Raw genomic sequence first — 8,736 nt, forward strand, 5'->3', positions numbered from 1 at the left:
GATGAGGGCAATGAATGAACAAATGTGCTTTATATAATTTATGTATGTATGGATTGTGATAAGTTATATGATCCCCCAATAAAATGATTTTTTTAAAAGAACCCTTTCAGACATATTAACACATATTTAACTATAATACAGTACTCATAACAATACTACTTTGATGCCTGTCACAAATTAGTGCCCATTTGTTTTGTGACTCAATTTATGTATCTCAACTATTCAGTGTAATAGTTTTCATGGGGCTTGGGGACCACAGATGTGCGTGTGGCCAGATGGAATGTTATGTGGTGCCTAACAGTACTGAGTTCCTACCAGCCATCATATCTTAATGTGAAACATCTATCAGAGGTAACACCCCAGTGGAAGATCAGGAAGGTGGTACTCTTGTATAGCTTTGAAAGGACTTGGTGAGGGAGAGGAGGAAGGGTGAAGTGCTGACCCTGGCGCGCTGTGCAGGGTCTACCTGATTACAGATCAGAAGGGTGAGTGTAACATTATTTCCCCAATTCATGGTAATAATCCCACATTATGACTTCAAGGAGTGATGAGATTCAAATAATTTAACAACTGGCTTGCTCCCCTAACAACTAAATTTTTAAGTATAAAAAATAGATATACCGAAATGTAGTTTATTATTCCATATAATTAATACCTAAATAAGAACAGTAAAAGTGGTACAGAAAACTAGATTGTAAGAAATAATTTACATATGAATGAAAAATATTAAATAAGTGACAAAAGCAATAAAACTATTTTTAAGATAGTACCATATTGCTTCTTGATTGGCTTCCTCGCTTGCAATATTCTTTGCTTTTATATGAGCATCAGCGGCAGTGTGACTTATCCTTAACCATCTTCTCAGTCTAGGAGTAGGATCCCATTCCATTAGTGGTAAGCCAATTAGACTATTAGTCATTGTGTTTGACGTTTTAGAAACAGTTAGGCGACTTCTCTTCTCTGAATATATTATGTTACGTCTTTCAAAAACCCCTTTCCGGTGCTGCTGAACTTACAGCAATTGTTCTGACAATATTTTTAGTTCTTTGAACACTTTCAGGAATTGCATAATTCTCGGAATTTTTTATGATATTTTCCACAAACTCTCGATAAGCATTAATATCATTTTAGTAATGTAAAATGTCATTAAACACAAACAATTGGTCTTCAGTTGCTTTCCATTGAACCAGTACTTCTTCAAGAGTCCAGTAAACTAAATGGTTCAAATAAATTGAGAAAGTGGCTACAATTTGCTTTTAAATGTTCACAATCCATTAGTCCTTTTATTTTTTCCCAAACCTGTTATGTTATCTAAAAGCTGTTCTGAACAAGCCTGACAAATCAATGGTTTGCTACAACTTTTATATTTTTGAAGGCTTCTGAAGTAATTTGTCAATTGTTTTTCATATGGGCCCTTTTCCTTTCGAAGCATTTGAAATGTTTTAATAAATATTAGCACACATTTTCAGCCTTTATTATGTCTATATTTCTCACTTGCAATGCAGTTAAAAGAAGAGAAATTTCATTTCAAATATCAATCATCAATGCCAAATCGGTTATGGATGGAAAGAGCATTACTGCGAGCATCTAGAATATGCTGCTGTGCAGATGATCGTTAAAAGAGTGAAGCATGTAAATTTGCGATTCCCAGACTGGGCAGCTCCCCAGCTGCCTACCTTAGACAGACCCTGATTACTAGTGTCATTTTAACAACCGGTTTGCAAAACTCAACAAAAAATCAAGTATCTGCCAAACCAATGAGAACCAGCTGAACCCCACCACTGGCTTATTTATGCAGGAATGCTGGGGTGTCCACTGATGGAGGAACTGGACACAGGCACCCCAGAGCCAGCATCCCGCCAGAAACAGACTTGATTATCTCAGACCCCCCAGAGCAGCTCTTCCCCAGCACCCTTCCTTGCCGGTGGCAACAGGACACGTCACTACTCCTGAAATTCCACCTGGCCAGATGGGAGCTAAATCGCAGGTCCTCATCAAAACCTTGGACAAGGGCCTCTGCACTGGGACCTTGAACTGAGCCCTGGCTCCTCCGAGCGGATGGGAGGAGTGATAGGGTCCTTTCCATGGATCTGCTTTGGATCTGGACCTCTGATTCGTTCCTCCGGGGCAGAAGCCAAAGGGCCCTAACCCAGCAATGAGGGGAAACGCCACAGGGGGTGTCTTTGTGGCTCAGTTTGGTGGTATCACAGGGCCTGGTCGTGAGCACTGTGGGAGAAAACACCTGGGTAGACCTAGGAAACTGAGGCAACCTACTCCAGCTTTGGGGAGTCAAGAGCCGGGTAAGAACTGACTTTTGCACTCCGCATCACGGACACACTGACCCGACCCCGCCTGCCCTGCAGTGACTCCATGGGACCAGAATTCCAGTAGCTCTCCCCAGAGGACCTCTCCCATCATTATTTTCCCTCTTATGGCTAATGTCTATTTCAACATCTAGCTGCCCCTTCCCCTTCCTCTGAGCTGCTCTATCCTTCAGATTCAACTAGCAAAGGATCCTTTAACGTCTTTCCTTGAACTTATGCTATGAAGCGAGAAGGGAGTCCAGGCTCGGTGCGTGGGGGCAGGGAGAGCACAGGGACTCTGCACTCAGGGTTTCCTCTGTGCATTCATTGCCAGACCCGATGGTACTTGATGCATTTTGCTGGGCCTCCCCCTGCAGAGAGCATGAGCCAGGACAGATTCTGAGCTCTTGCTCAGGCTGAGCCCCTTGGAAGTCACCCAAGGAAGCACCCATCACCACTCATACTTACACAGCACATTATAAACCCAAAGCTCCTACATCTACATCATCACCACTGTCCTGATACCACCTTCTGTGGTAGATAGAGCAAGTCTATCTTTGATCCGTCTCATCTTACAGATGAGAAACCCCAGGCTTCAGCAGTTTATACCACTTGCCAGTGGTCATAGATCTAGTGAGAGGTGCAAACCCACTGCTAATGGCCCCCAGACCAGTGTCCCCTTCCATCGCACTGTTAATGATCATGTTTCAGTTGTAGCTGCACCTGAGACTAAATAGAAGGAGGTAGGAGCATGCCCAAGGTTACCCAAGGCCTCTGGGTTAGGAAAGTTGGGGTGGGCGCTGACCTCTCCAGAGTGGCTTGTTAATTTAATGCTTGTGTGACCCTTCAATTAGCTGCTGGACAGAGCCGGGCCCTGGGGAGATGGACAGCAGGGTTTAATGGAAATGGGGATGCTAGTGACGATATGAGCAATCTGAATTATGGTCTCAATTTGCACAGGGCCTGATGGATTTGCAATAATTCCAAACCAGGTCAAGTGTCTATGTCTCCTCTTTTGCTGATCTCACACAAACTCTCTCCATTTATCAGGCTCTGACTCACTCTCTGAGTAGCCGCCTGGCCCCACTTCCTCCCTGTGTTAGCGGGGCTCTCTGCAGTTCCCTCCCCTCTGCAGTACTCTACCCCAGGGCACCTCTGCAGCTGGGCCCAGAGGGACTGAGGCTGCCACTAGAACACAGGGCCCTGGGAGCTTTAAGGTCAGTGGAAAAGACAGGCAGTGCATGCTGAAGTTACCAAAGGGACAACTCTGTCCTGTCCAGGGACAGCCACTTGCAGTCAATTTATACAAAAAGAATGATTTTGTGTCTTAGGGATGCAGTGTGCATAGATTGAGCGGGGCTGGAGTTAACTGCTCCTGGGGTAGTGTTGGATCTTCCTGGTAATGTCAAGAATAACAGCAGAGGGCCCACCTCCAAGCCAATCCCATAGTGCATGAGCACTCTTGATTCAATTCCAAGAGACGACAAAAGCTTTCAAAGGAGTTCTGCAGCCGGAGCCTTTAAACACGAGACAGTCTGGTTTCCCAGTGGGAGGGTGATAATGTTGGGGTCAATGGCAGGCAGTAGCCATTTCTGATAGAGTTGCTGTCCTCAGTTTTGAAGGCCTGCCCCTACCCAGGTTAGAATGGTGACAGAAACTTCTAGACCATCTTGGCTGATCACGTACCTGATTTAAATCATCTTGTCCAGCTACCTACCTGATTTGTACATTTTCTCCCCCATTTCCCTAGCAAGTAGCCATTCGGCTTTGATTGAGTTCCTTCAATACCTGGTGTGTTAGTCCGGGTAGACTAGAAACTCATATGTGTATAGCTACCCGGACTAACACACCAGGGATCTAGTAATCTTATAGGGTAACCCATGCCATCTTCAGGCAGTTCTGGTAGTTCAAATGTTTTCCTTCTATTAATAAAGAAAAAAAATTCCTCCAGCTTCTATTCTATGGTCTACCAAGGGCAAACTGTTGGCAAATAAAGTGTTTGTTTTGTTCTGTTTTGTTTGGGGATTGTACAATCAGCGCTTCGCTTTCTTTCCCCTGAAGGTCTCCCTAGGCTTGCCTGACAGCATAGATTGAACTAAGCACACTAGACTAGCTTTCAGAAAACCTAGGCCCTGACCCTAGCTAAACAAGATGTGACCTTGGGCAAGTTTATATGTATCCCTGCCCCTTCCTTTTTAACTCTTAAGATGAGTTTATATCTATAGCCCACAATTGCTAATTAAATAACTACAACCCACTTGGTCCTAGGATGGGTGTTGTGGAGTAGAGAGGACTTAAAACTTACAGTAACAATCATTACTTTTTACTGAAGACTTTTTATATGCTAGGCATTTTATGAAATACATGATACACATGATCTCTTTCTTACATAGACCAGCTTTAAGAGAGGGTCTTTTATTATCTCTGTTTTATTTTTATATCCCCTATACCTGTGAACCACCACTTGTCTGTCCGTTTGTCATATTGTGATGGCTTGTGTGTTGCTGTGATACTGGAAGCTACATCACTGGTATGTAGCCATGACAACAGAGTCACCCAAAGTGAAGAGGTTTCAGCAGAGCTTCCAGAGAAAGAACAGATTACAGAGAAGGAGTAAGCATCCACTTCAGAGGAATTAGCCACTGAAAACCTTATGAATAACATTGTAACATTGTCAGGTGCTGGAAACTTCATGCATAGAAGCACAACACTGTCAGGGATAATGCCAGAAGATAAGCCCATCAGGTCAGAAGATAACTCAAAATATAACAGGACTTAATGGTGGAGTAAAGCCTGCAAGAAAAAGACCTCCCAGAGATTCATTCGCTCATGGGGCACAACTCAAAATGAGGTGAAACAGCTGCAAATATCAATTAATAATGGAAACTTGGAATGTACACAGTATGATTCTAAGAAAACAAAAAGTCATAAACAATGAAATGGAATGCATAAAGATTGATATTCTAGGCATCAAAGTGGACTGCTATTGGTCATTTTGAATCAGAAAATCATATAGTTAACTCAGCTGGGAATGACCCAAGCAGGAAGAATGGCCTTATATTCATTGTCCAAAAGGACATGTCAAGGTCTACTTTGAAGTACAATGCTATCTGTGGTAGGATAACATCTAACTGCATACGAAGGAATCCAATCAACACAACTATTATTCAAATTTATGCCCCAAACACAAAAGCTAGTGTTGAAGAAATTGAAGAATTATATCAACATCTTCAGTCTGAAATTGATCAAACATGCAATCAAGATGCATTGATAATTATTGACAATTGGAATGCAAAACTTGGAAACAAACAGAAAGGAACAGTAGTTGGAAAATATGGTCTTGGTGACAGAAATGAAGCTGGAGATCCCATTATAGAATTTTGAAAGATCATTGACTTATTCATAGAAAATGCCTTTTCTCATCAACATAAACGGTGACAAAATACTTGAATTTCTCCAGATGGAATACACAGAAATTAAACTGATTACATCAGTGGGAACAGACAATGGAGAAGCTCAATATCAGCAGATAAAATGAGGCCAGGGACCAACTGTGGAAGGGACCATCAATTGCTTATATGTAACTTCAGGTTGGAGCTGAAAAAAATAAACCTTTTTTTAAAGCCACAAGGGCCAAACAGGACCTTGAGTATGTTCTATCTGAATTTCTAGAACCTCTCAAGAACAGATTTAGCACTGAACAGACCTGACGCACTGTGGGAGGACATCAAGCAAATGATGCATGAAGAAAGCGAAAGGTCATTAAAAAAGGCAGGAAATAAAGAGAAAGTGGATGTCAGAGGAGACGCTGACATTTGCTCACAATTGTAGGGTAGCTAAGGCAAGTGGAAGAAATGATGAACTTTAAGAACTGACCCGAATATGTCAAAGGTTAGCTTAAGAAGACAAAGAAAAATATGATCATAACATGTGCAAAGACTCAGAGTTAGAGAACCAAAAGGGAAGACCAGGAGCAGCATATTTTAAACTAAAAGGCTGAAGAAAAAATTCAAGCCTCTAATTACAATATTGAAAAATTCTATGGGTAAAATATTGAATGATGCAGGAAGCATCAATAGATGAAAGAATGCACAGAGTCACTGTTCCAAAAAGAACTAGTCAACATTCAACTATTTCGAGCGGTAGCATATAAGCAAGAACCAGTGGTGCCTCAAGGAAGAAGCACAAACTACAATGAAAGCATTGGCTGAAAGCAAAGCTCCGGCAATTGATGGAATACCAACTGAAATGCCTCGCCAAGCTGATGAAGCCCTACATGTGATCACTATGCCAGGAAATTTGGAAGACTGCTACTTGGCCCACTGACAGGAAAAAGATCCATATTTGTACCCACTCCAGAGAAAGGTGACCCAAAAGAATGCACAAATTACAAAACAATATCATAGATATCACATACAAGTTCCATTTTTGCTGAAAACCATCCAACAACAGATGCAGCAGCACACCGACAAGGGGATGCCAGAGGCTCAGATCAGATACTTCGGAAGAGAACATGGAAGAAACAAGGTCACTGGTGTTGTCAGATGGATCTTGGTTAAAAGCAGAGACTACTAGAGAGATGTTTACTTGTGTTTTACTGGCTGTTCAAAGGTACTTAATTGTGTGGATCATGATAAACTATGAATAGTCTTGAGAAGAATGGGAATTCCAGAGCATTTCATTGTGCTCCTGCGGAACCTGTACACGGATCAAGAGTCCACTGGGCAAGCAGAACAAGGGTGTGTTAAATGGTTTGAAATCAGGAAAGGGGTACATCAGGGTTGTATTCTTTCACCATGTTTATTCAATCTGTATAATAAGCAAATAATCAGAAATAAACAAATAATAAGCTGGATTATATGAAGGAGAATGGAGAGTCTGGATTGGAGGAAGGCTTATTAAATATATTCAATATGCAGATAATATAACTGTTTTGCTGATATTGAGGAGGGCTTGAAGCACTTGTTGACCAAGAACTAACTGCAACCTTCAATATGGGTTCCAACCCACTGTTAAAAAGACCGAAATCCTCACAACTACACCAATAGGCAACATCATGAGAAAAGATACAAGTTGTCCATCTTTTGTCTTGCTTGGATTCACAATCAGTGTTCATGTAAGCAGCAGTCAAGAACTCAAATGATGCCCTGCACTGCGTCATCCTTGAAAATCAAGGATGTCACACTGAGGACTAAAGTGCACTTGACCCAAGTCATGGTATCTCAAGCTCCTTACCTGCTCGTGAAATTTGGACATTGAGTAAGGAAGACCAGAGAATCATCAATGCATTTGAATGATGGTGCTGCTGAACGACATTGAAAGGACCACGGGCTGCCAAAAGAACAAGCAGCTCTGTCTTGGAAGAAGTACAACCAGAACGCTCCTTAGAGGCGAGGATCATGAGGCTTCGTCTTATGTAATTTGGACATTTGTCGGGAGACCCCAGTCCCCAGAGAAGGACATCATGCTTGGTAACGCAGAGGGGTAGCAAAGAAGAGGAAGGCCCTCGGCAGACAAGATGGACCGACACTGGACTTGACACAGAACAATTGTGAGGACGGTGCACAACTGAGCAGTGTTTTGTTCACTTGTACATAGGATCACGAAGAGTTAGAATGGACTGGACAGCACCTAACCATAACACCAAGACCTGTGGATGTAAAGTAATCTAATGAAATGTAGTAATGTAATCTAATGAAATGTAATGTAGCTATATCATCTAATTCATCAAGCGATTGGGGTCAGACCAGTTTAAAGTGGATTCTAAACCTAATCACTTCTGAGTTAAAGGGAAACAAAGACAGAGACACAGACATACAGGGAAGTCAGATGCCATGTAAGGATAGTCTACAAGTCTATTTGGAACCAAGAAATTCCCAAGGTTACTAACCCACTCACACAAGACCCTGAGTTGGACTTCCAACCTCCAGAATTCTTAGAAAATAAATGCCTGTTCTACAAAGCCACCCACCTGTGGTGCTTTTGTTGCAGCACCCCAAGGAAATTACGGCAAGAAGACAAGATTGAACCACTGGGAAAATGAAGCAAAATACCAAAAGAGAGGTTACTCTGTACCCTTTAGAGAATTAATACTTTGGCTTTGACAAGAATAGCGAGAGTAGCATGGACAAAAGTAATCAAGGACAGCTTCCTGGACGAAATAAGCCATGGAGGATAGTCCACATTGTAAAGAACTTGGTATGATAGAATGAGGATTGTAAAATGTATCTGGTGGGGTGTGGTAGTTACATAATCTGGTGTCAATTTGGGACTTGATAGGATCAAGAGTGAAGGGGTGGAGTCTAGTCTGTCAATCGGATCATAGCCAATGAGGGCTCTGTGTAGGCATGGCCTTCTGAGAATTCTGGGAATTCCTGGATTTCCTCGTTTGGAGGTGGGAGACAGACTGTCTCTGGGCTCACTCCCTTGGAGA

Source organism: Echinops telfairi, unplaced genomic scaffold (assembly GCF_000313985.2).
Source record: "Echinops telfairi isolate 266 unplaced genomic scaffold, ASM31398v2 ScPeMD7_7463;HRSCAF=8501, whole genome shotgun sequence".
NCBI lineage: Eukaryota > Metazoa > Chordata > Mammalia > Afrosoricida > Tenrecidae > Echinops > Echinops telfairi.